This window comes from Erithacus rubecula, assembly GCF_903797595.1.
Source record: "Erithacus rubecula genome assembly, chromosome: 10".
Taxonomy (NCBI): domain Eukaryota; kingdom Metazoa; phylum Chordata; class Aves; order Passeriformes; family Muscicapidae; genus Erithacus; species Erithacus rubecula.
Genome location: NC_136662.1, coordinates 23,040,844 through 23,066,135, shown reverse-complemented (window position 1 = coordinate 23,066,135; position 25,292 = coordinate 23,040,844). Strand labels below are relative to the sequence as shown.

Here is a 25,292-nt window from a genome sequence, read left to right as displayed (position 1 = left end):
TGAATCCCCCCTCTCTCCAGCCAGTCACTTGACCGAGCTTCTCTCACAAATTTCTGCCTTAATGCCAGATTAATCCTACTTCATCCAGTCCCCAGACATCTAAGAAGCTCCAGCTCTTTTTCTCTCAAATCATTGGCTTTTAAACTATTTCTGTTGCAGCACCCAAGCATTTGCTGTGGATGAAAGAAGGCACTAGAAGAGACTAGCAAAGAAGTGTAAAGGCAAACAAAAATTACACAGCAAAGCCTGGGATTTTCATAGTCTTAGGGAAATTAGGTCCCCTGAATCCCACGGCAACTCTGAGAAGAGTCAAGTGCATAATTTTCCATGATGCTTGTAAAAAATCCCCAAATAAATGTACAACTAAGTGCAGCCTCACAAGGCTGAAGATTTATTATTCTCCTAAATGCTGTTACTAAGCTTGAGATCTCTTAATCCATGTTTTAAGGTTTGTTTTTCAGAAAACAGTTTTTCTCTTGCCAAAATACCAAAGATGCAGAATAGTGGTTGGAGGAAAATGCAGCTCAGAGTGCTGTCCCTGTTGGGGAAGCAGAGCAGAGCATCCCCACATTCTGGGCTGCTCACCCCAGTGCCTGTCCTGCTGAGAATACAGCTCCCTCTTACTATCAAACAGAGATCATCTCAGGAGTTTGTTCATCATGAGTTTTTGGTTTCAATTTCAGAAGCTGGTAGACTTCCACACCTGAAAACTAGGGAGTAATTTATAAACATATATCATAAGAAAAAACAATTATATCCATTAGACCTTTGAGTGGTAAAATGAACAGAGATGGGATTATAAAATCCTGGCAGGCTTTCCTTTCACCCACTAATCAAACAATTCCCTGAAGTACTCACAGGAGTTTCTCCTCTCCACATTTTTGTGGCAGACAAAGGGGAGAGCCAGATCTGCTCCCCTGGATTCACTCTGGCTTATTCAGCAGCTTCAGATTCCTGCACAAATAAAGCCTGGGAAGGGAAAGCTGAGCCTCTGGGCACCCAGCAGACCACAAGCACTGCACACACAGAGGAGGCAGAGGAGCAGCAGCCTGTCCTTCAGCATCACATGGCTGGCCATGCTCAGCAGCCCAAAGCACATCCTGAACACCCAAAGAATGCCCTGGAGCCAGGCACAGGCAGCAGGAACAAAAGGGCAGCTCCTGCACAGCCTGCCAGTGCATTTACTGCATCTCCTGCACTCAGCTGTGCTCCCTCCGACATGCAGCCCGGCTGAGCAGGCCTCCAGATGAAATTGAGCAGCAGGATGCAAAGTGGATATTGCCAGAACAGAGAAACATCTTAGTCATGCCTCAAAACTGAAGCAGATATGGGCTTACAGCCCATTCCCAGCCCTTAGAAAGAAAGCATTTGTTTTGTTTTACCAGCCGATTCTTCCCTCAGACTGTTTTCCACTGAAGGAGTGCAAATGTCTGCTACTCAGATCTTGACTGAATAGCGATTTAAAAGGAATTCTCCAAGCACAAAGGTGAACTTCAGCAAGCCTGCTTCCCCAGGAACAGCACACTAACATCATGAATGTGCACAGGGCATGAAAACTGCTGCGGCCGCTGTAAGAAAGGAACACGAGCAATGTGTTCCTTCCTCTGTGTCTTCCTGCAAAAACAATCTCCCTGCCCAATACCCAAAACTGCACAGGCTCCACAAATCTAATTAGCCACGACTCCAAAACGCAGAGCTCTGTCTGCCTAAATGCATAAACATAGAAGTTGTTTTGCTTTTATTAATAAAATCTTGAGACAGGATGAGATAAAAATCCTAAGGAGGAAAGTCTAAGAGGTAAGAACCTCCCCCTCCCAGAGTAAAGAGCTGTCTTTGTGTGAATAAACTGGGCTACCTAGATAAACTTCTCCTTGTTTATTATAAAAGCACAAGCTCAAGGTCCTTTTATGTCCTGATGTATGAAATTATTCCAGCTACATATAATTTCACAGAGCCAAAGGGGTGAGGCTATGGTATTTATAGATATATTCAGGGCTAGAATTTTGGTTAGCAGCAGCATTTTTATGGCCTCAACACCTAACATACTTTTGGGAAAATGCCCACCTGTATATATAGATCCTGGGAAATTTTCCCTATTAAATGCATATTTGAAGTGAACTTGCTCTTTATCTTTTTCCTAACTTGACAGATGAAGTCTGTGTTTTTCTCTTAGAGATACAGACAGAAGCGAAAGAAACTGAGGCCACTTTCATAGCAAGAAGAAAGCCTCTGATCTCATCCTGACGCTTTCAGACACATTCACTGGTTTGTTTTATTTATTCTCCAAAATGGGGCCTCAGATTTCCTAAGCACATACCACACATTAAGACGTGAATCTCTGTAAACAACTCAAAATACACACGCACAAAAAAAAAAAAAAAAAAAAAAAAAGGAGGAAGAATGGTTTTCTCTTATTCAGATAACAAATTAGGATCTCACAATGGTTTAAAAACCCATTTCTCCAAATTTCTAACTCAGAGCCCTGCCTAAAGTCTGCTCAAAACTGGATCAATACTCCAGTTAACTCACTTGGCACTGGCATCTCTTCACTCCACAATTATCTTTCTTTGAAGCAAGTAACACCAAGGGATGCTGTTGGATTAACAGTGTTTCAGAGATCTCAACCATACCCATATACTGTTGTTGTGTATAGCATCATTATGTGAGCCTCTCTATTTTTAAAACAAAACGTTTGTCTGGTCAGTCTGTACTATTATCCCACCCGTAAACCATCAGGCTGAAATTCCACCCACTTTAATCATAAGTTTACAGGCCTAAGGGTGGAATAGCAGCAGAAATGACAAGACGAAGAATTTCTATTTGCTTTAAAAACACAAAAGTTCTACCCATTTTTATCATCAGGATTTCAGAAGCCACCACAATAAGGACACTGACCAGGCTCCCAAGGGAATGGGCACAGCCCTGAGGCTACCAGAGCTCCAGGAGCATTTGGACAATGCTCCCAGGGATGCACAGGGTGGGATTGCTGGGGTGTCTGTGCAGGGACAGGCTTGGACTCAATGATCCTGATGGGTTTCTTCCAGCTTGGGATACTCTTTTATTGTATGATTCTAAATTGCCAACCTTTGAAGAGCTTCTTTTAATAAATCAAACATGGCTTTAACACCATTATACAGAAGTCTCTGACACAGAGGGCTCCTGTAATCCAGACTCCTGAATCACCAGCACAAAAGCAAATACTGTAGGTTAATTCACAGCCAAAGGATCCTGCTTCCCTGCCAGACAAAGAAAAATGGAATTTAAACCACAACTTTGTTACATCCCATCTATTCCTGAAATGGTCGAGGATGGGGTGGTAGAAGCCAACCCATAGAACAGTTCAGCAGTACAGAACTGCTTTTTTCTGTATCATGTGGCACTTGCTGGAATCTGTATTACACTTCAAGCTCTTTAACACAACTTTCAAATTCTGTTTTCCACATTCTTATGCATCCCCAAAAATGCTGCACCAGACTCCCTGCTAAGATTTACTTTGGTAAATCTTCCAACAAGGTTGCTGAAGTTGCTTCTTGGTTTGCAGCAACTCTTTTGTCATCTGAGTGTTTCTGAATCAAGACTCACCCCAATCCACGTCCAGGATGCACAGCTGCAGAAATCATTTCTTGTATTTGAACATTTTTTTGCATGCAGACACCTAAATATGACAGCCATAATGGTACCTATGCATGAAAGGTGACTGCAAACAAGGCTGGGATCATACCTCACTACAAATATAAAGCAGCTATCTTCATGTACCTCCTAAACCACTTAACATCTCCATATATAGTTCATTTCTGTATGAAAATCTAGAAATAAATATATTCTTCTAGGATTCAGATAAAATCACAAGCACTTCAAATGGCAAACTGAAAAAAATAAAATCCTTCTCAGACTCGACAATTCTACCAGAAGTTCACCAGCACAGGAGGTTATGAACACTAATGCCATGAAGTTTTTCAAAACTAATTAAGACTTTTTTTGAGAAAATAATCTCTCAGAAGCTATTAGACACATAAGCCTCCCTGGACCTGCCAGCCCAAAGGTCTCCTAAAGTGGTGACTGCTACAAGGGTTTAGCAGAACTTCACTGTCCAGTTTTCCTGTGCACCTGTGTCCCATCAGAAGAGCTACTGAGCTAGACAGACCTGACGCAGAATAACTGCTCTTACCTCATCCACAAGATTGAAGATGATAGACCAACCTGCTAATAAATCAGAGCTGAAGTAAACCTGTACCAGTAAAAGAAATAGTCTTAACATCACTGATTGCATATCACATTCCACACTGCCTCCTCTGAACATCCACAGCCTGAATAATATTACCTGTTCCCTGAAGTACCTCTTTAGATTCCAGTGTACCCAAAATGTGCTTGTGTATATTTATCACAAACGTTAATCAGCACACAGAGCAGCCAGTAGCACAGTGATAGACATTTGCAAGTTTCTGTGAAATCCCTTTGCAATTACGTATCTGCTTATATAGAGTTAAGCACAGCCAGCGAGGAAATAAACAACAATAACAATAAACTCTATCCAGAGTGGTTTTGTATTCAAAATGTAGTCTTGCTCCATCCCCTGCTAGAGGATGGAGAAGCAGCACCCTCAAGGGTCCCTTACCTATCCCTGAATGAGAGGAAGACTGGAAGGCTCAGGCTCCACACCAACACAAAGGCCTCTGAAGAACTGACTGCAGGAGCTCCTTATTCCTCCTTTCCCAAACACTGGATGCCATCACACGCTGCATTTGCAGAACAAGCACGTGTGTGTGCTCTGCACTGCCAGAGCAGCTGCACACGGGGGTCCCAGTGAGTCACTGCACACACACACACAGAGGTCCATGCCCAACACCTCCCTCTGCTCCCCAAACTCGGGATGCTCCCCCACATCCCAGCCTGCTCTTCCCCTCTCAGCTCTGTCTCTCCCAGTCTCAGCTCCAGCACGGTGGCGATGCCTGTGCCAACCTTTGCAGCACAGACAAGCAGATTCGGGGAGACAAGCCCTGAAAACCTCCCCTGCAGCACCGCTACCTCCACAGCAAGAGATGGCCAACTAATAATGGACCGCCTGAGGGGCTGCCAGCTCCAGCAAATGTGGTTGGAATTGTATTTTTGTTTAATTTAGGAAGCTTCCAGTTGAGCACTGGTCATCTTGCTGGAGCCAACCCTGGGCTTCAGTAGCCCAGAGCCCACACAGCACCCCAGACACCCCAGCTGTGCACAGACCTTTGATGAAGTCTTGGATTGCCAACTAAATGAAGCCCAAAGTAAGTTTGCCCACGTGTGCAGGAAGCACCTAAGGCACTGCAGAACTCCTGGAGCACAGACAATCGATAGCAAGTACATCATAATCCCAAAGAGACTGCCAGAAATTTACTTAGTATATTACTGTGTCCACTCCTTGTGTTTCCATCCAGTATTTGCAACAGACCAAGTGCAGCAGATCTGCCCGATGTAAACAGCTGCCCTAATCCACGCTGCTCTATAGATCGTGTTTACCCAAAGCTGAATGATCATTTCAACCTTTGTTAATCTGATTGCATAACAACAGCAGCCTGAAATAACCAAGCTGCTCCCTCCAGCACACATTAGTTGAAATCAGTCATTTCAGCACCCCGCTCCTTCTAAAAATCGGAACAAACCAGACCACGGAGGCAGAAGAAAATAAGCAAAGCACGAGGGCACAGCTTTGGCAGGCAGGCACATCGCCGCATGCGGATGGCTCGGAGCACACTGGCACCTGGAGCTGCGAGCACAAGGCAGAGCAGAACGTTCCCAACACCGAGCTCACTGCGCAGCCGAAGCACATCCTGCTGGATCTCGCTCGCAGCTCGCCAGCAAACTCTACAGCGTGGATCTTCAAAACATGTCAGTGCACACTTATAAACAAAGGCCGTAATTTACACGGCAGATCCTATGAAAGCTTATCTAGCACATGACATCACACCCATAAATTACAACCTGAAGCACCTGTGCCAAGCTGCTCCCACCCTCCCACCCCAAAATGAAGATGATTAATATCAAACCCTGCTCATCCATGCCCGCGCCTCTTGGGAATAAACACGCATGATGTACCTCCCAAGACAGAGTAGTATTTAAAGATTCTTCAGACAATGAGAAGATTTATAATTATTGCATTGCATCATGACAAAGCCTGTAACAAATCAAGCTGCCTCATCATATGACACCTAAGATAATATAAGGTTAAACAGCATCAAGCAGTGTCGGTTAACTTCACTTGTATGGAAGGGCAAACACCCCCAGCCCCTTCACAGCTGTTATTAAACAGCAAGTTAGACAAGCAAAATCAAAACACACAGATTTCTTTGAACAGGCTGAGAACCAGAATTTTTCCACTGAAATGCAACTAACCAGGGCATAGAGAAAGTGAAGGGCAGGCGACTGGCGAAATGAACAAGGCAAGGGACGTGTTTCAGCATCTCTCAGCTTTAGTTCACTGGTCCATGATCAGCTTGGGAGAGATCAAGAGGCGGTATCAGGAGCTAACGTGACACTGCCTATTGATCACAGTCAGCTTTCCAGAGCACACAACAGAATTCCTCCTCTGGACCGATGATGCCCAGGGAGGTTGCCTTATGGAACAACTAGCAGACAAGACAGGCATCAGCCAACTCTCCAACCAAAACACACCTGAATACCTTCGTAAGGCAAAACCAGCCAAGTATCTCTGCTCCAGGCATAAATACGTGGAGCTCCGAGTCGGCAGCTGCCCACAAATAATGGCTAAGGCTGGCAGTGCCGCCCCGCTCCGCCCGCGCCGGGCACTGCCCCCGCAGCAGGCCCGCACCGGCAGCGGAGCGGCTCCGCGGCTCTGCCGCGCCAGCTGCCTCCGGGCCGGCTCCATCACGCTCTGCCCGCACCGAATCCCCGTTTCTGCGCCTTATTACCGATGTGACATCACCCCAGAGCAAGCACAGCCTGACATCTACAGTTAACTCGGAGACGGTGTAAGTGCCGCCCGACGAACGAGCGGGCGGTGTTGCAATACGCTGCTGCCGAACATCGAAAGGGAACGCGGATAAACAGACACAAATACCGACATACAGCCACGCACATCACACCCGCCGGAGAGCGGCTCGCAGGACCCGCGGAGCCGCTGCCGGGCCGGGGGCGCTCCGAGCCGCCCACCCGCAGCCATTTCCCCGCCGGCCCGCTCCGCACAAAGCGCGCCGGGCCATGAATAAAACATCGCCCGGCGGCGAGGGGGGGGCGGGATGCGAGAAATAAGGGGATGGAAAGGGGAGCGGGGGGCGGCGGCGGGAGCGGCCCCGCGGACGATGGGAGCCTCCCCCGGCCGCTGCCCCGGGCGCTCACCTCGGCAGCCGTGCTCGGAGCGGCCCCCGGGCCGGGCGGGCGGCTGCGGCTCCCGGCGGTGCGCGGAGCGGAGCCGAGCGGCGGGCGCGGAGCGGAGCCGAGCGGGGCCGAGCGGCCTCTCGGGGAGCGGGCGGGGCGAGGCGGGGCGGAGCGGGGCCGTCACCGCGGGGAGGAGCCGCCCGCCCGCCCGCCGGTCCCGCGGGCTGCGGGGGTGCCGGTACCGGTACCGGTGCTGGTGCTGGTGCTGCTCATCCGCGCACGGGCCCGGCGGGACCGGTGCTACCCGTCCGCACACGGATCCCGGCGGTACCGGTACTGCTCGTCCGCACACGGATCCCGGCGGTACCGGTACTGCTCATCCCCGCACGGATGCCCGGTGTCGCAGGGATGTCAGGGGCTCTGAGCGGGGAGGCACCAGATGCCCGGTGAGGTCACAGATGCACAAACACAAAATCTGGAATCGGTTCGGAGCGGCCTCTGGAGATGATGCAGTCCCACCCCTCCCCACGGCAGGGTCACCCTGCAGGTGGCACAGGGGGTTTGGGGTATTTCAGAGCCGGATGCTCCAAACATTCCCTGGGCAGCTGTTCAGGGCTCTGCCACCCTCCGTGGAAAGAAGTTCTTCCCCATAAAAGTGGACAGGCAGCTCCAATCTCTGCTTTCTGTGCCCAGGGACAGGACCCAGGGAATGGCTGGAGCTGGGCAGGGCAGGGTCAGGCTGGAGATCAGGGAAAGGTTCTGCCCCAGAGGGTGTTTGGAGCTGCCCAGGCTCCCCTGGGAATGGGCACAGCCCCGAGGCTGCCAGAGCTCCAGGAGAGTTTGGACAGCACTGCCAGGGATGCACAGGGTGGGATTGATGGGGTGTCTGTGCAGGGACAGGGTTGGACTCCATGAACCCTGTGGGTCCCTTCCCACTCAGGATATTCCATGGTTCCATGTTGTTAAACTTGTTGTGATTTAGTTTTTGTCCATTGCTCCTCATCCTGTCACTGAGCACCACCAAAAAGAGTCTGGCACCATCCTCTTGGCACCTGCCTTGGGGGTATTTATGTGGATCTCAAACACAGCCCCCTGTGCCTTTGGTGTCCTGCCACTCTGCAGGGGGACAGCAGAGTGCTTCTCTTCCTTTGCATGGAAGTTGTTCTCCCAGGAATGCAATGCCTATCAGCTCTATGGCACCATGCACCCAAATTTTCACTGGAAACGCGTGTTTTTCTGTTTTTAGAGGCAGAATTTTTCATGAAAACAACTGAAAAACTGGAGATGAAGGTGAGGCCTCTTTGAAGATTGAGTTATAAAAGCTGTTTCAGACTGTTCCTGCCAGGAAATGCCACCATGTGAACTAGAAAGATTTCAGCAAGCCTACATCCTTTTTATCACTTAGAGTTTTAGTATCATCCAATAATCCAGGCAGATACATTTTCACCTAAGGACATTTTTCCTTCATCATGATGAAAATGTTGGAATAAATAACAGTTTGTTTGCCAAATCCTTGGCAAGATCCCATTTGAAGTCATTTCTACCTTCAACTTTATAGCAATTAATTATTTTTCACTGCACTGGAAATTACTACCAGAAAGGTGCACATCAACAACATCAAGACATTCCAGAGGAGGGAATATTTTCAACTCTAGCTTAATAACTATGAAGTTTGGCCAACTTTGCTTTTCTGCAGAGAGCCTGATACTGTTTCCAAAGAAACCTGGTGCTTTTAGTGAAGCATATATGATTGCTATGCCTCTGTAAACTAAGCTTCCAATAAAAATGACTGTAAAAGAACAGCATGAAGCAAACATATTTTGTTTAGCCTCCACAAACAAACCTCCCTGATGTTTTCCTGATGACGTGTGCAGCTAGTTAACATTCATAATAATTATTTACATGAAAATCCATTTCCTTATGCACAAATTTGTTGATGGAGTAATTGTCTGCCACTCTCATGTAGTTAACGATATGTCTAAAAGCAGAAAATAGTTATTTGCCTGATTTCTGGTGTTTGTTTTACTCATTTCTGAGATGAGACAGTGCCTACTCGAGAGTTATTTTTAGAAGCTGAAAAATTATAAACAGTGTAAACAATTTCTGATATCTAGGACAATTTTGGTGCTAAGAGTAGCACCCATCAGCTGTGCCTATTGCTCTGTCCCTGCCTAGTGATGCTCAAACTAGGTGTTATTTTATTAACTCACAAATAAATTATGGGTTTAATATCAAAACCAAGTGTTGGGTGTTGCTCCTGTAAGAAGAGGACAAATTTCACCCTGACTTTTTTGTACACGAGAAGAGAAATTGGTTTACCTGCTGATGTGGGAATGAATTGACTTGGATCTGGGAGAGTCATGGACTAAAAGTAGCCAGAGACAAATATCTGCAAAGATAAAACTATCATTATTTTTGTAATAATAAGCACCTCAAAACTCTGGAGAGAGGAAAGATGAGGATATAATTGAGTATGAAAAGTCAATGGCTTGTACCTGGTTGTTTTCTTTTGAAAGTAGCTCCACCTCTGTGCCAAAAGAAAAGAACAAGCCTCCTAAGATAGAAAGTAAAATAGTGGTATAAAGGCACCAATTTGACCTATTTATGAGGGGGAAAAAATTTGGCTTTCATCACAGTACTGCAGTGTAATCAGTGTGTGCATGCCTCACATGTTGCCTCAGTTATATCAATACAGCAGTGCTAATGAGAATCTGTCTGCCTTCACCTAAAAATGGGAATGCAGTTCACTTGCCTATGCCAAAAGTGTACATATTGTACCTGTGTCCTACTTGTTATGGGTGAAAAATGGACCATTATTTGGATCAGGTAGCTGCTGTCAGCACAAATGTCTATGTTTCAAGCTGAAAACTTTCAAATTCCTAAGCTACCTGTTTTATTTTCTGAAAGGCACTGATGATTTCCTCATACTTCAGTGAAGCTCTTCACTTCTGAAATGGGAGAAACAATTGCTCACCCTATAGAAGAATAAGTGAAATTGCTGCATATTTTTGCCCAATTAACAGGAGTCCAGAAGAAAAACTAAAATGCTGCACAAGCTGCTGCCAGGAACAGTTGAAGGATTTTGATTAATTGTTATCACCTCGATCCTGACTAAAGTAAAGCCCACAATGACAAATTCATTTTCACTTTAAGTATTGCAGTCCCAAAACATTGAACTATTTCCTAAGTGTGCTGATATTCAAAGATTTTTTAAACATAATTCCCAGAATTGGAAACTGTGGTCACTGTGCATAGACTCTCAGTGCCAGGGTGATGTAGTTATTCCTCCATCCCCAGGGACTGGAGAAAGAAGAATGGACACAGAAGAGCACAAGCTCTGCAGATGCAGTTTTCTCCCATGGATTTTGCATGTTCTATAAAATTTGAAGATGTCAGGTACCAACATTTTTTACAGGATACCAAAGTTGTTGAGGTGAGTTTGATGCTGCAAACCAACAAGCTGCTCTTTGAGCTGTTCTGCTGCTTGACAAGTGACACAGGAACAGACTGTGAACATCCCAGCTCCTTTTTAATGGTGTATTAACATCAAAGAGTAGCTTTACATATTTAAAAGACTACAAATTAGCTGATGTTTGTTTTGCAGTCTGGCCCTGCTTGTTGCATTCACTGTCATTATTAAAATGGAAATGGATGTTAATCTGCAATATAGAAAAACATGGATTGCAAATTCTGGGCATATAAGAGAATGCATTTTAACCAATAAATAATTATGTCTGAATAAATAATGCTCTTGGAAGTAGGAACTGCACTCATTCACCTCACCCAACACTACACCTGTTCAGAGGGCAAAAAGGGGAATTAAATATTTAAAAAGAGTTAAAGATTATTCTGCATCACTTAACACTGCATATTTCTCCAGAGTTTTCTGTTTCACAATTTCATTATCACAGAGCAGGGCCTACATTAAAACCCTGGGACACAAAGCAAGCCCAGCTGTAGGAGAAACCTACAAATACAGCTGGGAATTTTCAGGCAATCTTTACTGATACCAGTACTATGTGCAGTGCTTGTTTATTTACTCTGCAGATTCAATTATTCTCTTTATACCTGAGCTTGCAATTAGGAAAGATTAGACAGAATAGGTAGATAAGCCCTCCAATAAACCACCCACATTTTGGAAGCCATATAAACAAGAAGAAAAGGTCCATGGCAGAGCATGCAATCCTGAGGTCCTAATTCCAGGTTAACAATTTAGCAAAGCTGTCTGTTAATTTCAGGCAAGGGCTGAGAGAGGCAAGAATAAGCAGGAACTTTAATTGTCATCTGTTCAACATTTGGATGCAGCACAGACACTGCCAAAGTCAGTACACTGGGGTTTAGCCTGAAGTGTGCTTTGTGCTGGGACTGGAACCATAGGGCATCTGCCTGTGCTGTAATAAGATAAATCAGCAAAGATCACAGAATCACAGAATCATGCCACACCACGAGTTGGAAGAGGCCCACAAGGATCATCAAATCCAACTCCCAAACCAACTTTCATTTGTCTTGTGCCTGAAGGTCCAGTTTGCCAGAACCCTTCCCCCTTTTATTATGCCACTTCTCTAAACAGACAATATATGTCTGAAAACCCAGGGAAGTGAGTGGCAAGTGAGGATTGGGTACTGTGGTCCTGCTCAGGCCACCAGCAGAAGGTCCCTCTGGCTTTCAAGGTGCAGAATTGGATCCAAAGCACAGGCTGAGTTATGCTCATTGCTGAGTTAGCACCAAAAAAGACAAGAACATTTTCTCCTGGGTTGCACATTTGTTTCTCTGTACCAGAAAGGCTTGCACGACTTTCTCTTTGAGCCTCTCATACTTCAACACAGCTCATTCTGACACTAAATGACACAGAGATCCCTTGTGTGAGCTGCTCCTTTTCCTCCTGGGGAAGGTGGGCATCTCCTTTTGGGAGGGACACTGCTCACTGGTGATTGCAAACCACTTTCACTCCTCACCTCCCTCGGGAATATACATAGTTTTAAGTTAAAACCCAGTTTTAAGTGACAGAAGGAGAACCTGTCCCAGCCAGACACCCTCTGTCCCACGCTGCTTTGGGCTCTGCACTGCCAAGCCCTGCAGCTGCTGGTGGTCACAGACCACATCTGTGTGGGTGTGCAAATGCCTCCAGGGATCCTGCTCCACTGGGAAGTGTTTCTGGGAAGCCACCCTTCCTACAGGGATGCTGCACTTTGCTCTCTGGTCATTTGGGAAGGATTGGGTTGGTGTGATAGGTGATGAGATTGGCTGTGTAATGGTTCCTTGGCAGGGTGCTAGAGTACAATAACAGCAGCTTACTTGTTGTGATAAGATCTCAACTGTATCTCCTACATTAGGAGATAAACACTGTTAAATTTTATGTAAATCATTCTTTCAGGGGGCCATAAAAACAATGCCTGCAAGAACATAAAGAAAAAAATGGTGACTATAACAGTAATGAAGAATTTGGGGATTTTTTTCCATGTATTTTATGCACAAAAAAAAACCCCAACAAACATTCTAAGTTCATAACTAGTTGAAGGATGGCTTTGAGCAGTAAAACTGACATGGATGAAGTCATCATTTGTGCTTTACCCAGGGCATTTATCTGCATCACAGCGAGATACTGTGTGCCATGTGCAAAGTTAAACCTGTGCACAGCTTTTATCAGATCAAGTCTCAGGTCTCAGCATCTCAGGCAGGCAAAAAGGGACTCAATAAGTAGCCTAAAGCCCAGAGTGGGCTGAGAAGAAAAACTACAAGCCATGGCTGAGTCCATGTTCTAACTTCTGCCACAACTTCCCCCTCTTTATGCACTGGAAGTGGGCATTAAAAAGAAATATACAATAGGGTTGTCCTGTATCCCTTCTCATACCAAAAAGGAGAACACTCTGGCTTGATAGTACTGCTGCCTGTATGGAATTGAAGGTCTATTTCCTTGTGCACCAATGTGTGTTATTCTCTTTTAATTTCCAAACAGAGCAAATAAAGAAAAAATATTCTTGCCATTATGCTGCTCTTATGGCAGAGAATTTAATTGCATTCAAATCGAGGCAAAGTTATGATTCCCTTAGAAACAGTAACTTGTTCCAAAACACTGAGCTCTCTCTTCTGGAGCAATTGCTGCTGCACACCTTTACAGAACACATTAAGCTGGCAGGAAGTGTGGGTTATGGTTCATAAGGGAACTATTTCATGGGATTTCACAACTTTTAAGGATATGTGATTAATCACAAATGCATTTTCATCACAGCTTTTACATATAGGTGGTGATGCAGAGCTGTGGTTAGGATCTCAGAGTCAGATACCTGTGCTGCAGCAAGTCCTCCATGGGTCCCTTTAGAGTCAGAGAAGGGAAATAAGAACCTCCATAGGCTGGTTTGTGTTGAAATTATGTGAATGACCTTCCAGAAGTTTGTGTTTTGCTGGGATAACTGGCACAAGCACAGGCACCTATGTCCTGATGTATCAGGTGAATCCACCCTTGGGGCAATATGATGGTGTTTAGGAAGACAATAATTTCCTCACCATTTTTGGGAGCTTCCTCTCAATAAACATATTAAAAGTCTTGCCTTTCTTTCTCTCTTGTGTTATTGTCTATCTGTCCTTCTTCCTTCTTGTAATTTTCAACTTACAGATCTGTGGAAATGCTCCCACTTCAGCAGTACCTACTGAAAAAAAGGGTTTTCTGGTTGGTTATCAGAACAAACTCCCTTCCTCCCTAGGCTGTTCAAAAGGTTTTCTCTGTGAGGAAGAAGGAAAAAGTTAGTAGAATGAAGGATGTTCCCTACAAAAAGGCAGGAACAGCATCGCCAGCAGTTTTGTCTTAATCATCTCTGTAGGTTAGACACAGAGAGGAACTGGGATGGCAATAGGAGGCATTAAAAGGCAAGTCTTCCACAAAGTCATAATAGAAACTCAAGGTGATTTAAAGTTGCAAATCACTTAGGAGTTCATTCCAGGTAAGTTTAGGTGGTTTGGGGACAAGTCAAAATAAGTTTCCATTGAAATGTGTTAATATGTGGCACATTGTTCGTGTGTTATTTATGCCTGTTTAAGCAGAATGAAAAAAATGTGCTTTCCATCATAATGTCTGGTCAATAGAGACTGTTGTGGACTTAGAAATTCAGGTTCAATGTCCAGTTCAAAAATGTATACCTCCCATTGAGAGGCTATAGAGAGGCTGGTTAAAATGGTATAAAAACATTCTGGCCACTCTCAAACGTGAAGGGCAGTAGCAATATGCAGTCCTGTATTATTTGTTATCACAAAATTCACCAGGACAGGTTCACAGGATTTGAAGAAGACTTTGAAGATACAAATCCCAAGCCTTATGATTTGTCTCAACATGCATGTCCTGCTTGTAAAGGTTCTGTGTAAAACCCAGCACTCCTCTCAGCCAAAATGGCATGAGGAGCATTGCAAATGATTCAGAAACGTGAGTGGTGCAGAGCCCATAAAACACAGCAGATGTAAATAAAGCAAACAAAAGAAAGTCTGCATCCTACAGAGCTGTATTACAAAAGACTCTCATAACAATAGTTGCAGAATATAGTTTGCATTGTAAGAGAAGCCCCCAGTATCCTCTCTGGAAAAAAAAAAAATCATATGTAAATCACAAAAATCTTTACTCTAAAAATACATAAATCTTGTAGGCTTGGAGATTAGTTGGAGACTGGTACTCAATTTGCCCTGCAGCAGGCTAGGGAAGTCAATCTGCTGGCTGCTGAACGAGAAACAATTTTTCCAGATTTATAGACTGTAAATATTTTATTTGCTCTCCAAAGAAGGAGTCCATACTCATAGCAAAGAATGTATACAAAGAGTGTGCAGAACTTTGTCCTCTTGAGTTTGGCGTGGGTGTGAAAATAAATTAAAGCATCACTGGAAGCCAAGGGAGTTCAGGTGTCCTTTGGTCCCATTCTCCACAGGGAGGGACAGGGAGGTTCCTCAGGCACATCCATCTTGCAGTGTCCTCACTCGCCTGTGACTGCAGGAAGAGCTGTTCAGGCCCTACTCTGAGCTGAGAAAATACAGATGAAATGTGAATACAGAGCATTCTGGAATAATTTCCAGTGCACGAGCTCGTGTCCAGCATAAGCTGAGAGCTCTTTCTGTTTTCAGCTTTCTTCCAGTTGGGTCTAAGTTAGCTGGGACAGAGCACAGCCTCTTTATTGCTCTGTACCCTCAGGCTGTGCCTAGGAGTGATGAGCAGGGGTTGGAGTGTGCATTCTCCAAGTCTTATTAGAGGCAGCACTAATATTTACCTGTTTGCATTTCAAATGAAAAGGAGTCTATTTAACACCATCAGCCATTGGGTCAATATTGCCAGGTGGAGAGCTGGATGATGTTTTCATTAACTTCAGCACTCTACAGCTCTGTGGATTTCCCCAGGAGTTTGTTTTCTGTCATCAAAGTGTGACCAAGGCTGTGGAGAAGGGCACTTACAGGGCTGTCTACTAAAATCTCAGGCTGTTTCCTGAATGATGCTAAAAGAGCCTCCAAGCTTTATTCTCCATCACTGGTACTTCTGTCCCAGAAACCAGATGTCTGTGCTTGGTCCATTAAGCACCTTCTCTTCCTCCTCCTTCTCCATGGGCTCAGGTTGAGCCCCACAAATCCTCAGCTCCATGTGGACACCTCAATTTTTGTCCTTTTCCTGCCACACCACTCCTGTGTGTGGTACAGTTGATACTTGTCCTTCAGCATCTGTGCCATAATTTTGGTGTGACTGTAATTCTCCATTCCTAGGGTGTAGTTAGCTGGGAAGAGGAATACAATGGATTTCTTTATTTGTGGATGAGAGCACATCATAGATTATGCTGGTTACACTGCAGTTTTCAGTGGCAGTCATCACAGCATTCTGTAAACAGAAGTGGATTTGTTCTCAGAATTGGTCCAAGGAAGAAAAGTGTCCTGATTGCCATGCTAGAGACGGAAAAGCTAGGGCAGAAAAGCAAGATGACTGTGGAGGAAGAGTGGGAGTGGAAATCCCATCTGCCAAAGAAGGAATTAATCTAGACTACAGGAAGCATGGGAGATGACTCAGCTGCAGATGATAAGGAGGTTGAAAGGCAACTGAAAGCTGGCCTGAAATCTGGATCAATGTGAGAAAGAGGAACTGCATTTTTGAAATGATGCAGAAAAAGGCCCCTGTACATGTGCAGCTGAAAGGGAAACCAATGCCTGGGCTGGGCCAGGGCTTATCTGTCAGAAAACAGAGACTGAACAAGATCATCTCCACTTGGCTAGAGCCCTGCTGGGCAGCAGGCTAGGAGCAGAGCTGAATTCCAGCCTCTGAGCAAAACATCCTCCCTGGATCAATAGTTCTGTTCACTGCAGAGGTTGCTAGACAGGGTCACAAGAAAGAAGTTGTTCTTCTTGTACTGAAAATTCTCAATTTCCTGCCAGTAACCATTGCCATTCTCTGTCTGTTGTATGTTACTGGGCTTAAGCTCATGTTACTTCACATATTTTAATACTTTTTATCTTTAAAAGTGATGGCAAAATAGTCCTCTGTCGTGCTCCTAAGTGATTTTATCATTCAGTTTTTTTGCATAGTGGCAGAGATTTAGGTGAAATCTAAAACTGCAGAAAGAAATTATTCATATGAATTTCAGAAAGCTAATCTACACTGGACCAAGTTTATCAGTCCTCTGTGGTAGTTTTTCACTTTTCAAATATTTCCCAGGCAAATAATTCCCAGGAAGATTATTTCAGCTCTTAACTCCAAACTTTGTATTCAACCACCAAAACACACTTTGACCTCTGCATCTGATGGTCCTACTCAGTTCTTTAGATAATAGCCACACTGATGTCATGAAAGACATCATAGTGAAAGAGCTAGTGAAAAAGACATAGTGGAAAAACTTTATTTCTAAATTAAAGAAAAATCCATGTCTTAGGCACAGGATGAAAATTCCCTGTCAGCAATGACTTCATTCAGCAACTGTTATCTTGCTGGTGTCAGGATTTCACAGTGAAATGAAGAAATGAAGAATGTTTAATAAAATAAAACTCCAAGCTTGGATCACCCAGCACTGGAAGAACTTACCCATGCTCCTCACAGCAGCTCTTCTGAGTTGCAGAGCAGAAAGTGAGGGGTAAATCCTCAGGACAGGGCACCTCAGGCTGAGTCTGAAAGCAGCTATGGCTCATTTGCAGGGTGAGGTTTCCAAACTTCCTACCTGATAGCAGGGGGAGAATGGATATTCCAGAGAGCTACCTCCATAAAATACAGACTTGTTTCATGGAAAGCTGGATGTTTTCAGTGCCTTGTAGGAATGCTGAAGCTAAGAAGCATTAAAACAGCTTGTGGTGCATGCTAACACAGAGGGAGCCTGCTGGAGAGCACCGTGTAAAGAGCTGCACTTCTTCCACTGGGATGGAAACTACTGCCTGTTTTTTATTGTTATATGAAAAATGTGCTACATTAAAGATTTGCTTTAGCATATTATCTCATTTTCACCGTTAAAAAGTGAAGAAAACCTTTCATTTTCAATGACAATTTCTGATATCTTCACATTTTTTGAAATCTGAATCGTCCTTGTTAGTCCACATCATGTCTGGAAGGTGTGACTGGGATTTGGAGTGGGGAAGGGATTGTTCAAATCTCTTCCACAGTGTCATGAGTAACTAAAAAAAGTCTTTTAAAAATCTCATTGAAATAATATGTATTCCTGATTTAAGTCTCAAATTTGAAATTCCCAGTGTCTTCCACTGCAGCAATGTAGAAACAACATCTCTTTAACATAATGGAGTATCATTTCAGAATTTTCTCATTTTGTTAGAGGAAGAGGATTTCCAATTATAGGTGCCAAAGATAGTAATTTTCTTATTTATACTGTATAGCTAGGTATGTATCATTTGGACAGTGACATAGGAACAGGAAAGAACTAAAGCATCCTTATTGTAAAGCAAGGTTATAAGCAATTTGCATTATTTTCTGTTCACTAAGGATATCAGAGATGACAATATTGAGGCAAAGAGCAGCTCATGGAATGTCTGTGCTGATCAGGCCCTTGCCTGGAGCCTCCTGGAGACACGTTCAGTGCTGTTAATTCTTTCAGTGTGTAGTGTAGGGCTGGCAGGGGATCCCACTGGGGGTGTTTACATCCCATGCATCAGTTCAAGTTCTGTGCATTTGCCCATGAGAAGACAGCCCTGTGTGAGCCCCTGCTGCAGTGTTTAACTCCTGCCAAAGGAGCCTTCTGCAAGGCAGCTGGGACCGTGTCATTTTCTGTAATTGGTTATTTTAAATACACTGGGCTTCCATACAATGGCAACTGGCCTTTGAGCAAGGCCATCAAGAAATTGAAATGAGACACAGCCTTGGCAGCTTCCAGGACACAAATGGGGTGTATGGACAGTGGAGATGATTAGAGAAATGTAATTTTGTTAGCAGTGGGAAAATGCTAAGGAGGAAGCAGAAATTTTGAGGTGCTTAACAGCATTCTTTTCTGTTGGATCCCAGGAACCTGGGGTTTTTGAGCTTTCTGTGCTGGAGAACACTATTTTGACCTAAGGCCTTGGAGAAGGCTTCCAAATTTGAGTGATGGCGTTAAAATCATGGGTGTGTAGCTAAATAGAAGTGTGTGAGTTCACATGGTAAAGGGTTTTAAATTCAAGGTTTTATAATCTAGCAATAAGTATGGGGCAAAATGGAGGATTTTGGGTGGTGTCTCCTTTTGGTGTTCTTCCTCCTTCTTCTTCATGATTTCAGGTGGTAGTTTCTGGTTGGATAATTAGTGCTGCACTATGGGTCACAGGAGCTTGGTTATTGGGTAAAAATATAAATAATATGGGTGTTAATTCTCTATTGGACTGCTTGGCTTTAAGAGACCTTGTAGCTACTGGATTCTCCTACATTTTGCTCACTTTTAGCTGGTGGCTAGAAGTGTTGCTGAACTTTCTGTACTTTAGATAAGATTTAATAAACAACCAAGCCTGAACATGAGAAAATTTGTTTCCTTCGTGTGTTTTTTAATCCTGGCTCTGAGTGAAGACAGAAGCCACTAATTAAGTGGTGCAAAAAACACCACCCCGTTACACCTTTCCATATTGTGTTTAATTTAGGTTTAAAATAAGAGAAAATGCCACCATTCTGGTTGAATATCAGCTTGGTGAGCAAGCACATGTGGCCAGCTGGAAATCTTGTATACAGCTGCAGCAGAGGAGGATTAATCAGAATGGCAACAGCAGCTACAACCCGGGGCACAGACCTGCCAGGAGATGACACTGATTTGTTTTGGGGGATGTCCTTGCATCCCAGAGAGCAGACACAGGGATGCTGTGTGTCACAGGGCCCCCAGGGCACGGGGATGACGTGCACCCACCACATGTGCTGGAGGAGGGGGAGTCCCAGCCCCACTCAGCAGGGCCATGCAGGGCAGGATGTGAACAAGGATGTGTCCCTCACTCCAAACAATGTGGGGCTTGTTTCTTTAATCAGAGATTGAAGTTTGGCTGCAGAACCTGGGCCAGCCTGTCTACAACAGCAGAGTGAAGCATGTTATTGAACCTTGGTCCTGGGAGGTGTCTTTGGATTTTTACACAATGAGATTCTGAGGCTGCCTATTCCATTTTTTTAGGGATACCTTTATGTTCAAGCTGCAAAATTATGTGAGTTTCTCAAAACTTTGCCTACTTATGCCTACACTCCTGTTAAAGTCAAAGTCAAACTGCTTCCATGGGAGTGACAGCTCAGATAGGAGTGAAGGGCCAAATGAAAATGAAAATCATTTGACAAGGCCACTTCAGACAAAAGAAATGTTAAACAAATAGCCTTACACAATGGGAAATAGTGAACTTGGGCTGACCCTGGCTGGTGGCTGGGTGCCAAAGGAAAGTTTGAAGCTACCCACATGTTCCCTTTTGGAAAGCTCTCTGGGTTTAATGTCTGGCGTTTGTATATCATTTTAAATGGAAAATGAAGAGTGCTTAATTATCTTCCCAGGGTATGACAGCTGATGGAAATTAAAATGTCTGCCCAGAACTCCTCTGCTTCACAGAGCAAATCCTGGTAATTACTCAGAGGATACAAACCTGGGCCATGTAAAGCCATAGACCACAGATAGATGAGACTGGACGATTTTGCAATGCAAAGATAGTACCAAAGAAAATGGAATTATTCAGGTGCATCTCCCTGGATGAGTGTTGCTTTTGGGCTGCCATCTGCTCCCACTAAGATCACAGTCTGGGTAACTTCAGATTCGTCTGCTTGGGCAGGGAACACAAAACACTGGGGGAGAAAATCTTTTCTCAGGGTGGAGAAGAAACTTTTCAGCTTTCAGGACCACAAGTCCTTCAAACTTTATAATAAAACTTCATTTTCTCTGCTTAATATAAACCAAATCATGGCCAAGAATAAGAACTCTGCCTACCACAAAAAGACCCTAACATCCAACCTTGTCATTACCTTCTGGTATCCCAGATTTAATTTTTGTTGGCCATTACAGAAAGGCAGCAGTGTAATATTTTAAATATTCTGATCATTGCTGTTTGGAGTAATGGCAGAAAACAAATTACTGAAGGGATTGATGTCATAAAGCAAAATTAACTATTTGAAATGGAGAGCTGATGGCATCAGTCACAGTTGTAGGAAAATTCAGCTCAGAATTTGAGGGAAGCCAAGCTGTTTCAAGGTTTGTGCTGGACATTCTCCTTTTAACTCAAGATGCATCTGAGGTTCAAATGCAAGTGTCCTGAAAGGTTAGAAGGTTCTTAGGGGCAATTTTGGGGGTGTTGATCTCTTCTCTCAAGTAAGAAGCAATAGGACAAGAGAAAATAGATCATGCTGCATCAGGAAAGTTTTAGGTTGGATATTGGATAATTTTCTTTGCCCAAACACTTGTCAAGCACTGGTACAGTCTGCCCAGGGCAGTTACTGGGTCTCCATCCCTGGAGAGATTTCAAAGCCATGGATGTGGCACTTGGGGACATGTTTTAATTGTGGACAGGTAGTGCTGGGGCAGCTGCTGGTTTGGGTGGGCTCAAAGGTCTTTCCCAAGCTAAATGATTGTAAGATATTGTGATTCTGTGTACCCTACCCCAGCCCCCATTATTAACAAGCACATCTTTCTCCTGGCAGAAGAAGGAGGGATACCTCCAGATGCTCGGAGCTCTGAGTCAAAAATGCTCCTATCTGTGGTTGACTGGAGAAGTTCATGGGCTTGCTGGAATCACAACCTGTTTCTCCCCATCCTTTTTCTGTGGTGGCTGCAAAATGCTTGGCTGTAAGAGGAGCCCCAGAGCTCTCAGACCAAGGCTTAGGCACTGCTGAAGGCAGACTGACACTGCCTGCATGTTCTCACTCCTCCTGGGGTTTTGGATCACTGGGTTCAGACTGAGTTGTCTGCTGGGGATCCTGAGAAGCTGCCACAAACCCAGCTGCTGGCAAACCTCCACCTGGTGAACTTGCTGAATTGGGCATGTTTTGCTGGGTGAAATGTTCCTGCTCTCCTCTCCTGGCACAGGCTGCTGAGGCAGAGAAGGGTGGCTGGTGGATTGGTTGCACTGATGCCATTAGGGGACAAGGCTGGCTAGCCAGGGAACACAAGTGCCAGGCAAATCCTTCTCCTTGAGAGGCCTTTGAAACCCCCAGAGGTGCCATGGCAATCTCATGGAAACACCCATTACACAAAATGGGCCTGACCTGTCTGCTGAGGAGAAGACAAGCTGGATGAAATGTCATTGCTAACAGCAGGAGCAGCAGAACGGGTCAGTTCTTCTCATTAAATCCTCCTTTGCAGGGATGATTTGACCCCAAGGAGTTGTAAAAATAGACTGAAAAGCAGCTGAGCCTTTCACATGGGCCTGCCACATGCATCAGTGGTGGGTGTTTCAATACCTGAGTCCACAGGCTCCTTGCAGGATAATTGCCCATCTCCCTTAATTCAGCTGACACCAGCTGAACACTTCCCATGGCGTGCACAGTGCAGTTTTCAGGGACAAATTATAAATATTAAAACAAATTATAAACATTTCTAGCTACAGGCTAAACACAACTTGGTTTGCCAAGTGGGACTGGATGTGAGATGTATTTCTGCTGATTCAGGAAGACCCATGAACAAGTCACCCAGCTTTCTGATCCTTTTCTCTGCAAAAACATTAATCTATGGCTCAAAAATTATTGTGGAAGCCATCAAGATGATAAAAAGGAATTCATGTAGCCTGGTTTCTTGCAGACAGTCACACACTTCTGCACCTCTTGCACTGCTATAGCCCCAGGTCCAGCAAAGCCCTAAAATACAGAGCTTTGCTCTCTTCAGAACAGCTTCAGTTCTGCTCTCCTCCTCTCCAGGATCTTTCTTTTCATCAGTTTCTCTCTCATGTCACCCATGACCACACAGAAAATGTTCTCTCTTCACCCAGCCAGAGGGCTGCACAAGCTGTTCCCTTGAGTTTCATTCCCATGGATTAGTTGGTGAGTACATCCATGGCCAGCAGCATCTGCTGAAGGCAATGTCTAGGAGAAGAGTTCTCCCTGTCTTCCCCTCTCTGGCAGCACCAATAACATCACTTTTCTCTATGTGCTTCTCTATTCTTATGCAGTTTAGAGGACTTTATTATTTTTTTAAGCTCTTTACTGCAGCCTGGTTGCTCCCTTGGATTAAGTTGATCACAGCCTGATGGTAACAGCCTCATTTCCACAGGAAAACAGGCGAAAAGCCTTCTTCTCACCTGCACTTGGAAGCTGCCAGAACCTGTTTGACAAAAGCAGCCTTTCCCTGCTTCCTCCTGCAATTGCTTCCCCATGGAGCCTAAAGGTGAGCTGCCAGGTCATTGATCTCACTGCAAACAAGGCATTGGCAGGATATCTCCATGGGGATGAAGTGTCTGGAATGACACATGCTGGCTGCTCCTGACATTGATCTGTTGCTAACTGGTCCCTAAGTGGAGTCACCGAAAGTGAGCCACAGGCCATTGAACTTACTTTTATTAGCAGCTCCGAAAAAAGTCACCCACTCAAAAGTTAGACAAAGGCATGGCTTATCACAACTTTATTTCAGCTTCAGTTCCCTTGCAAGTTCATCCAGTTTTTGAGTGGAACCCTTACTTTAATCTGTAGAGGAGCACTTAATGCCAAGTCAACACAGCAGGCTGCTCCTTCCTTGTTACTGATAATGTCCACAAGTGCCTGATAGCCTGGAGTTTTCCTGGCACCACCTGAGGACAAGACACTGTGGTGCAAAGGAAGTCCCTGACCAGCTGGTGAGGGCAGTTTAGTGCCCATTACCCCTGCTGCAGCTTTTTGAAAGGAAGATGAGCTCCTGAAATCCAGAAATCCAGAAACCCCACCTTGGGCTCATCAGAACCAACCTGGGCCACCAAGAATGCTGAAATCCTTCAATGTGCTGCACAGAGCTCTGCCTTCCTGACCTGAGTGGTGGATGGTGGGACAGAGAGCACCCTCAGCAAGTCTGCAGGTGGCCCAAAGCTGGGAGGAATGGCTGATGGGCTCAGATGGATGTGCTGCCATCCATGGGCACCTCAACAGCCTGGAGAAAGGGGCTGGCAGGAGTCACACAAGTTTCCACGAGAAGTACAAGGTCCTGCCCCTCTGGAGCAGCAGCTCCAGGCTCTAGAAGGTGCTGGGGGCCAACCAGCTGGCAAACAGCTTGGCAGAAACCCTTCCCTGGCTTCCCCATATCCTGGCTGGGGTGCCCTGCTTGGGTCCCAGTGAGGGGAGCAGGGATGCCTTCCTGCCAGCAGCTCTGACTGCCTGCATTTGTGCAGATCAGCGTGGAGAGATGTTAAAACAGTCATTGCAAGAGCTTGGCATGAAGTTCCTTGTGCTGTGGAAGGCTTCTGCTCAAGGGGTGCCAATGGAAACCCAAGAACTTGTGCATGAGCCTGTTCACCACCTTCTGCTCCTACCTTGTATCTCCAAGCCTATTTTAATCCATTCAGAGATGGGACATGCACCATTTTTTCCATGATGTCTCTCTGGGACGGTGAAATCACAGTGCTCAGAACCCTGGGGAGATCAATTTCTCAGTGCCTACAGAAGTCTGAAAAATCCCAGGGTTTCAATATTTTCTTATTGGAGGCTGAGGCAGTGTGTGAGAGAGGATGAAATGGCTGAAGACCTGACTGTTGTCAGGCACCAGTACAAAATGTGAGTGAGGATGTTTCAGTCCATCCCAATATGCTCTTGCAACTCTGCAGAAAGCTTCTTTGTCACAAGAGGTGCTCAAGGAGCAGCATGGAGCAGGAGAGTGTCCCACTATTGATTTGCATCTGTGGAAATGCACAGATTTTTATAATTTAACTTGTTAACCACAAACTCACTCAGTTGGAGAGATTTTTAACTGCAGCAATGAATTTATTAAAGCTACACGTGGCACTAACCAGCAGTTTATTCCTATGATGAAGAGATCTGGATTTTGCCTTTTCCCTTTATCACATGGAAGCATCTAACCAATACAGCAGACAGAAATCTCATTTTTACACAGCAATGTCCAGGGTGGGCAGTGTCTGCCAGAGGAGCAAAGAGCTAGGGCTGTGCACATTGAAGGGGCTGGAGGTGCTGTCTGCAGCAGTAATTGGCAGAAGAGAGACTTTCTCCTGAATTTTTCAGAGCTGCTAACTAGGAGCCAGTTTAGGGTGAGATGAGACCATGTCATTAATTTTGATTTCATTTAGACCAAGGCAAAATAAGTGGCAAACCTGTTTTCACTGTCCATACACAAACACAGCTCCTCTGGTGTGTTGGGGCTTTCAGCTTTATCATCCACAGATATTCCATCATCAGAAAACCCCTTGGCAAATTTCATCACACCATAACAAGGGTCTCACTGGACACCAAAGCCTGAGTGCACAAAAATGCTTTGCAATTCACTTCCTATTCCTTCCTGCTTCACTGGGTTTTGACTTTGTTCAGGGAGGATGAATTACATGGTCAGAAATTATACTTGGTGGGAGTCATGGCTACCAGCCAGAAGAGTCTGCACTCCAAACATGGCACTTAGTCCCTGTGGCTAAGCCTGGTAAGCAGGAATCATAAA

The 25,292-nt window shown here is 44.9% G+C and overlaps 1 protein-coding gene and 1 long non-coding RNA gene across 3 annotated transcripts in view; one reads left to right on the top strand and one right to left on the bottom strand.

The window, feature by feature from the left end:
• The window catches only part of LOC306806153 (uncharacterized protein C1orf21), a 93,738-nt gene extending 86,271 nt beyond the window's left edge, over positions 1-7,467 (bottom strand). Inside the window, exon 1 of one of the 2 annotated variants that reach the window (XM_079314620.1) lies at positions 7,330-7,467. The gene's annotated coding sequence lies outside the window, so the exon portion shown is untranslated. Of the gene's footprint in view, positions 1-858; positions 877-7,329 lie in introns of those variants that run through there. The other variant, XM_079314621.1, reaches the window with a different exon arrangement.
• Positions 7,468-7,722: 255 nt separating this feature from the next.
• On the top strand, positions 7,723-8,818 carry LOC306806050. Its single transcript, XR_013775375.1, has 2 exons — positions 7,723-7,867; positions 8,555-8,818. It is a non-coding gene; the product is annotated as an uncharacterized lncRNA (long non-coding RNA).
• Positions 8,819-25,292: the final 16,474 nt, after the last annotated feature.